The sequence below is a fragment of the Papaver somniferum genome, chromosome 9 (genome assembly GCF_003573695.1).
Source record: "Papaver somniferum cultivar HN1 chromosome 9, ASM357369v1, whole genome shotgun sequence".
Lineage (NCBI taxonomy): Eukaryota > Viridiplantae > Streptophyta > Magnoliopsida > Ranunculales > Papaveraceae > Papaver > Papaver somniferum.
Genome location: NC_039366.1, coordinates 64345761 through 64354178, shown reverse-complemented (window position 1 = coordinate 64354178; position 8418 = coordinate 64345761). Strand labels below are relative to the sequence as shown.

Below are 8418 nucleotides of genomic sequence, written 5' to 3'. Positions count from 1 at the left end.
CTCGTCCCTCGTGTATCAGGTTATCTGAAACTGAAGCAAATTATGAACTTAATCCTGGAACCTTACAGTTGCTCCCAATATTTTTAGGGAAAGAAAATGAAAACCCCTATTTCCATGTTAGGGACTTTGAGGAAATTTGTAGTACCCTAAAAATTAGAAACCTTGATGATGATGCTTTGAAACTCAGGTTATTCCCCTTTTCCTTGAAAGATAAAGCCAAATCGTGGCTATATAGTTTGGCTTCCGGATCAATTGAAACATATGAACAACTTACATCTGCCTTTTTGAACAAGTTTTTCCCTAGGCACAAAACATCGTCTATTAGGACGCAAATCTGCACATTTTCTCAACAGGAGGGAGAATCCTTGTATAGGTATTTGGAAAGGTTCAATGATCTATTAGCCCAATGTCCTCATCATGGTTTAGAAAAGGTTAGGTTAGTTCAGATCCTTTATGAGGGTTTAGATTATCCCACTACAACCACAGTAGAATCTATGTGTACAGGTGGGTTTGAAAACCAAACAGTTGATGATGCGATGACATATTTGCATGAAATCGCCGAAAAGACCCAACAATGGGAAAGTAATAGGGGACCCCAGAAAACAATTCTTCTAGGCAGAGGAAACATTAATAGGGTAGAAGGAAACTTTGAATCAGATGCCAAAATTGCTGCTATAGCGAAAAGGTTAGAAGCTTTAGAAGTGGGTCACACTAGTGGTAGATTAGAGCCTTTTTGGGAAGGCCAGAATAATGAAGAGCAAGCCAATGCTCTCTATAATAACTAGATTCGATAACCGTCAGAAGTTTGACCCATATTCAGAAACCTATAATCCTGGTTGGAGAAACCATCCGAACCTTTCGTGGTCTAAGGGCCAGAGTCAAGGTCAGTTTAGTAATTCTAATGCTCCCCCAGGTTTTGGTTCAGATAAGAACTCTTCAGGTCAGTTTCAGAACTCTTCAGAGAATAGAATGACGAGCTTAGAGGAATCTCTTAATATTAAGAAAGAGCCAGGATATGTTAGCACAGAGCCAGACATGTTAGTAAAGAGCCAAGTTAGTTTTCAACAGGAAACCAAGCAGAACTTTCAAACTAATGCTCAGACTCTTGCTAAGTTAGAACTTCAAGTCGGCCAAATAGCTAAGACCTTAAGTGAGAGAGATAACGGAAGGTTCCCTAGTCAGACTAATCCCAATCCTAGAGGAGTTCATGAAGTAGGTGCAAAACCATCGAATCAATTGAATGTTTTAGAACCCTTAGGAGTGGCAGAGTAGTAGACAATCAGGTAACCATGCCCGATAGTGAACGTATGTAGTTCACCCCTCAGGATCTCATCCCTCAGGACCACTAGCTGAGGGGACTGATAAAATTTCCGATGATGCCAACTCGGTTCCTGAGAGGTCTGATTCTGTGCCTAGAGCCCCATTTCCCCAGCTATTAGTACCAACAAAGAAGGAATCGAACTTTAATGACATATTGGAGGTTTTTAAGCAAGTTACCATAAACCTTCCTTTATTAGATGCAATTAGGAAATTCTGCTTATGCCAAGTTCCTCAAGGATATGTGTACGCGAAAGAAAACTTAGCGTCCATAAGAAAGCTTTCTTAGCTAGTCACGTAAGTTCAATCATTCAGAACACCACAACTCCAAAGTACAAAGACCCAGGTTCCCCTACCATTGCTTGTACAATAGGTAAACACCGGGTAGAAAAATTTACTTGACTTAGGAGCCAGTGTGAACTTACTGCCGTACCATGTGTACTTACAGCTAGGACTTGGTGAAATGAAACCTACTCAGATGACACTGCAGTTAGCTGATAGGTCTGTTAAAATTCCTCGAGGTGTTATTGAGGATGTTCTCATTGAGGTCGACAAGTTTATTTATCCAGTAGATTTCGTGGTCTTAGATACCCAACCTGTCCCTGACCCAGAGAACCAGATACCTGTGATTTTAGGTCGCCCATTTTTAGCTACGTCTAATGCGATCATTAACTGTCGAAATGGTGTGATGAATTTATCTTTTGGTAATATGACTATGGAGATGAACATTTTTAATGTCAGTAAGCTACCTTATGAGCTAGATGACACGTGTGTCGAAGAGGTGAACATGATAGAAGCCTTAGTTCAGGAGTCATTACCAAACATCTTGTCTGAAGACCCATTAGAAAATTGTCTATCCCATTTCGGTTTAGACTTTGACGACGATAGCACTATTGAACAGGTGAATGCTCTATTAGATTCTACCCCTGTGTTAGACACTGATAGATGGAAAGCTAGGTTCGAACCATTACCAGTTTCTGAGAATACCCTAATTCCTTCTTTAGAAGAGCCTCCTAAGTTGGACCTTAAACCACTACCAGATACCCTGAAGTATGTGTTTTTAGGACCATCTGATACTTTACCTGTGATAGTAGCTTCCGATTTGGATAGTGATCAGGAAAGTAGGCTAGTAAAAGTTCTTCAAGACAATAAGGAAGCTCTAGGGTGGACTATAGCAGACATTAAGGGTATAAGTCCTACCGTTTGTATGCATCAGATTCATTTAGAAGAAGACTCCAAACCTTCTAGGGAGATGCAACGTCGGCTGAACCCTAACATGAAAGAGGTAGTTAGAAAAGAGTTGCTTAAGTTGTTAGATGCGGGTATTATCTACCCAATTTCAGACAGTAAGTGGTTCAGCCCCGTTCAGGTTGTTCCCAAGAAATCAGGTATCACTATAGTCCAGAATGATAACAATGAGTTAATCCCAACCCAAGTGACCACAAGATGGCGTGTCTGTATTGACTATAGAAAATTGAACAAGGTCACAAGGAAGGATCACTTTACCCTTCCTTTTATCGACCAAATGCTAGAGATATTAGTTGGATATAGTTATTATTGCTTTCTAGATGGCTTTTCCGGATATAATCAGATCGTTATTGCCCCAGAAGACCAAGAGAAAACCACTTTTACCTGTCCTTTTGGTACCTTTCAGCGTTGTATGATGAGCATATTTTCTGATATGGTAGAACGGTTTTTAGAGGTCTTTATGGATGATTTTTCAGTGTTTGGTTCATCTTTTGATGAGTGCTTGCATCATTTGACATTAGTGTTGACTAGGTGTAAGGAAAAGAATTTAGTGCTTAATTGGGAAAAATGTCATTTCATGGTTAAATCAGGAATTGTGTTAGGGCACATTGTTTCTTCAAAGGGTATAGAGGTAGATAAAGCCAAAGTTGACCTTATTAAGACTTTACAGGTCCCAAAAACCGTAAAAGACATTAGGTCATTCTTAGGACATGCAGGTTTTTACCGTCGATTCATTAAGGATTTTAGCTTGATTTCTAGACCTCTTTGCAATTTACTTGCAAAAGACGTTAAGTTTGTCTTTGATGATGCTTGTTTAGAAGCTTTCGAGAAGCTTAAGACTTTACTCACTACCGCTCCCATAGTCCAGGCACCTAACTGGAACTTACCCTTTGAGATTATGTGTGATGCTTCAGATTATGCTATAGGCGTCATGTTAGGTCAGCGTGTTGACAAATTACTTCATGTGATTTACTATGCTAGCAAAACTATGAATGATGCTCAGTTGAACTATACAACTACCGAGAAGGAACTGTTAGCCATCGTGTTTGCCTTGGATAAGTTTAGATCCTACCTATAAGTTTCTAAGATCGTAATTTATACTGATCATGCTGCTTTGAAATACCTTTTGTCTAAGAAGGATACCAAACCTAGATTGATTAGGTGGATCCTATTGTTACAAGAATTTATCCAGACATTAGATACAAAAAGGGTGCTGAAAATGTAGTAGCAAACCACTTATCTAGGCTAGTTTTTAGTTCCCCTAGTGATTCCCTTCCTATAAGGGATAGCTTTCCTGATGAAAAATTGTTCTCTGTTTCCCAATCACCTTGGTATGAAAATATAGTGAATTATCTTGTTACTGGTCGAACCCCTCAACATTGGGGTAAACAATATCGTTCTAGGTTTTTAGCCGAGGTTAAGCATTTCTTTTGGGACGATCCTTATTTGTTTAAGTATTGTCCAGACCATATTATTAGGAGATGTGTACCTGAGAGTGACCAGTCCAGTATTCTTTCCTTTTGTCATGAACATGCTTGTGGGGGTCATTTTAGTGCTAAGAAGACTTCTGCTAAGATATTGCAGTGTGGATTTTACTGGCCTTCGTTGTTTAAGGACTCTCATAGTCACTGTGTCTTGTGATGTTTGCCAGAGGTTAGAGACCATTTCCGTTAGAAATATGATGCCTTTGAACCCTATTTTAGTGATTGAGGTCTTTGATGGTGGGGCATTGATTTTAGGGTCCATTTCTAATTCTTTGGGTATCTTTACATACTTGTCGCTGTAGATATTTGTCTAAGTGGGTTAAGGAGGTTCCATGTAAAAAAAATGACCATAAGGTCGAATTAAGTTTTTGAAAGAGAGATACTTACACGTTTTGGTACACGCGAGCTATAATTAGTGATGGGGGTTCACACTTTGGTAATAGACCGTGTGGCTCTGTAAATGAAACAATATGGTATTACCACAAAGTAGCTACACCCGTATCACCCACAGACTAGTGGTCAGGTAGAGGTTTCCAATAGGGAAATTAAGCGTATTTTAGAGAAAAAGTTATTCCCAATAGGAAAGACTGGTCGTCGAGGCTTACTGAGCCTATGGGCTTTACGTACTGCGTTTTAAGAAACTCATTGGAATGTCACCCTACCGTTAGTAGTTTGCAAGGCATGTCCACTTGCATGTTGAGTTAGAGCATTAGAGCCTATTGGGCTATTAAGTATCTACAAACTTTTCAATTGACAAGGCAGGAGCTCACAGAAGCTCCAGCAATGAGTTGGAAGAGATTCGTAGAGATGCAACGATAGTGCTAAGGCGTATAAAAAAAAATGAAAACTTGTGCATGAGAAGAATATTCTATGGAAGTGTTTTCTCCAGGTCAAAAAGTTCTTCTGTATAACACTCGTTTGCATCTATTCCCCGGGAAACTGCGCTCTCGGTGGACCGGTCCTTGTGGTCCGTACTGTTTTTCCTCATGCGCGGTTGAGATTAAGACATCAGATGGTAGTAGTTCTTCAAAGGTTAACGGTCAGAGATTGAAGCCCCTTTTAGAGCCTTTCCTACAGATGATGTTGAGGAGGTCCTCTGGAGGGACCCCTGTTTACACTTGATTGACCATCGAGGTGATTGTATGTTGTATATTATTTTTGTCAGTTTTGGTTTCACTTCACCCAGGTACTATCTTTCCGAACTCTCTCTTTACTATTTCCTCATGTTACTTATATTTTTGGTATTGTTCTTTCATGCGAAACATTGAGGACAATGTTAGATTTAAGTTTGGGGGTGGGGTAGAAACTTTTTGTTTTAATAAATAAACTCCAGAGCCTAGAAATTTATGCATATTAAGGATAACACTAACCAACCTAAGTGGATGGAAGCATTTTGGTTGTAGGAGTTGAGGAACTAATCTGATTAGATGGAAACATCTAGAAGAGTCTATTCATAAAAGCACAGAGCTCAGGTGTTAGGAAAAAAAAAACATGGTAGTTTCGCCATATCTCGTGATGGAAACATCGAAAGAATCCTGATCACTTCTTTTTTTTCTTTTACCATTGCTAGGGTGAAATAGAGTGACTGAGATACAATAAAAAAAAAGTTGAAAAAAATAAATAAATAAATGATGAGACCAGACCACCAGACCAACCGGAATAAATACAATAAAGTCGACCACTGGTACCCTTGTATATGCCAGCTGAGTTGACCTAGAGTTAGGATTATCGACCACTGGTTCCCTTGTATATGCCAGTGTGTTGATATTACTCCAGACCAGTATCTCAGTCCATTAGGATAGGTTCACCTTAGTCAACATCATCTACGTTTTTTTCTACATCCATCTTCTTAATCCATCCATGTGATTGGTTGACCCTAGTTTTGATGTCCAGAAACTATCTGAGTAGAGCTCTGTCACTTTATATGAATTTTAATATGCTTGAGTGCAAACTCGTGTACAACAATTGGAATTTCGCATCAGGGTACTTCCTCCTGTAGTCAATAAGTATGCCAACCAAGGAGATTATTTAGTGCTTTCCAAGGTTCTGCGTAGATAGCTAGGGTCTGGAGTATAAAGGTCTTGTGGGTATACCTCTGGTAAGCCCTCCCGAGACTATAACTCGGCCACTAGGGCCACCTAGGGGTTTAAAGTCTTATTGCATACGCTAAATGCAATCAACGATGCCTGCGTCAGTGAGTTAGGATTTTATTTTTCAATTTTATATATGCTCGAGGACTAGCAAATAATAAGTTTGGGGGTATTTGATAGACACATTTTTGTGTCTAATTTGTCTCGATTCTATAATTGATAGTGCTCATTTTTGTACTTATTACGGTGTTTTATGTGTGTGTAGGTATTTTTGGCCAATAATCATTTTTGGAAAAATCGGCTCGAAAAGTTGGTAAAAGCGCCCGGAGAACACATGTTATTCGGACTCTCACTATGGATAAGGGGTACCCAAATTACTAATGGGCACCCTCAGGACACCCTCAAGGCAGCTTCTATTCGCACCTCTGCTCTGGATAGGGGCTACCTCTTTTTCGCAATTCAAATAAAGCTTTTTGGAAGGAAATTATTGCAGCAGCGAAGCAGATTTGGAGATCGAGTTTTGAGCGATTTATAAGGAGATTCAATGGCTTATTTTCGTTGGACTGGACCTATGATAGCATAATAGGGTCGCTGTGATTGATTGGACCCAACCAACTGGGCTAGATAAGCCGGGAGAATCAAACAGAGGAGGTGAAGTTTATCGGAGCTGTTATCGTCTTTTGGGTGAGATTATGTCAGAGTTTGACGTGGAGATGGATTGGGATTATCTTGATTCATCGAAACAGGGTTGGTAATCCCTTTAGATTCGAAAATAGAGGAGGAAATCATCGAGTTGGCTAAAACAGGGAGTTTCGTGTATTCTCGGATATTTTGGTTTATGTATGGAAGTACTAGAGGATTTTACGTTATGAATTGAGTCCTTATTCAGTCTACAAGGAGTACTTGAGAGTTTGGAGAACCAAGTTGACGCGTAGATAAGCTTGGAAGGGAAAGAAATCCCGAGACTTGAGGTGGAGAAAAAAATAAGAATAACCGAAGATTTCTTGAGATTCAATCGACCTGTGGGCTATAAAAGGAGTTCGGATAGGTCGTAGAAGGGTTACGTACACGTTGGGGAAGTTTGGGAGAGAACAGAAAGCTGAATTCACAAGTTGAAGTTTTGTTTCTGCTGCTGCAATACCTAGAACACGAAGAACATTAGACCCTTCATAGCAGTCGTTTATTCAACAACATACATCACCTATTGCAACAGTTCTCTGTAACAGTCAGTTTGTAACTCCTATAAAACGTTGCAAACTGTCTGCTTTATTAGTTTCCTCTTGTTTTTCAACCTTTTGAGCTATAAACACCTATTTTTGAGCACGTGATTAATATGAGGAGCTAAACCCCATTGCTGAGGCGATAGAGGAAGCTATTTTTCCAACAAGAAGTGGTATATTCTATTTCATCTATTTATTGCAATTATTATTATGATTATTTTCCTTGAGCTATAATTGAATATGATATTTACTTGAGTGATTGTGATCTATTTTGATGAAGTATGCTTAGTTTATAGACTTTTGATGCTTCATACTTTATATTTACAATTTTTGCTTTTGAAAATCTACTTGTTGCAATATTCTAGAATCAAATTGAACGAGAAAATTGCATAAATATAAAGATTGGATTAAATCACTTTGAACTTGGAAAATAGTGGAATCTTAGTCTCAGTTGTCTTTTAATATTGATATCAACTTTGTCCGTGTTTGCTATAATTATTAGTGAGTTTTCTATTTTAGTTTTAGAATTTAAGTCTATATTTTATCCTTCGCAAGTCTGAGAATCGAACCACTTTTACCACTATCTATAAAATACATCAATAATTGAACAAAACGATGAACAATTTAGAAAAGTCTCATTAGTTGCAGAGCAAGGAGAGTGTACGGGTGACGAATTACGACAGGCAAGACTTGTGTGTGAAAAGCATCTGACTTCTCAAGTCAAAATATGATAACGATTTGGATTTTACTAACAGTGAGGTTTTTTTTCATATTGGAAACAAATTCTGCAGCTAAACGTGCTCGAAAAATCAAACACGATGACTCTGAGAAAATTGTTGCGGGTAGAAATAGTAAAAAAGACGCGATTCAGGATAGTTTCCTACCAAGCAAAAAGAAAGTGTCGAAATTATTATATGTAACTAGCAAAAATGCCCCACAATATCAATTTACCGAAACAATTGACAAGCATAAGAAGATGCAGTCAATTTCTTCCTCCCAAATCTATTAGAAAAGTCATACGAACATTTGTAGAGAATATCACTTTATTCGTTTGGATCT

At 38.7% G+C, this 8418-nt stretch overlaps 1 pseudogene; it reads right to left on the bottom strand.

Moving 5' to 3' along the window:
* Positions 1-324: 324 nt before the first annotated feature.
* On the bottom strand, positions 325-424 carry LOC113314561 (annotated as a pseudogene).
* Between the last annotated feature and the right edge of the window lie 7994 nt (positions 425-8418).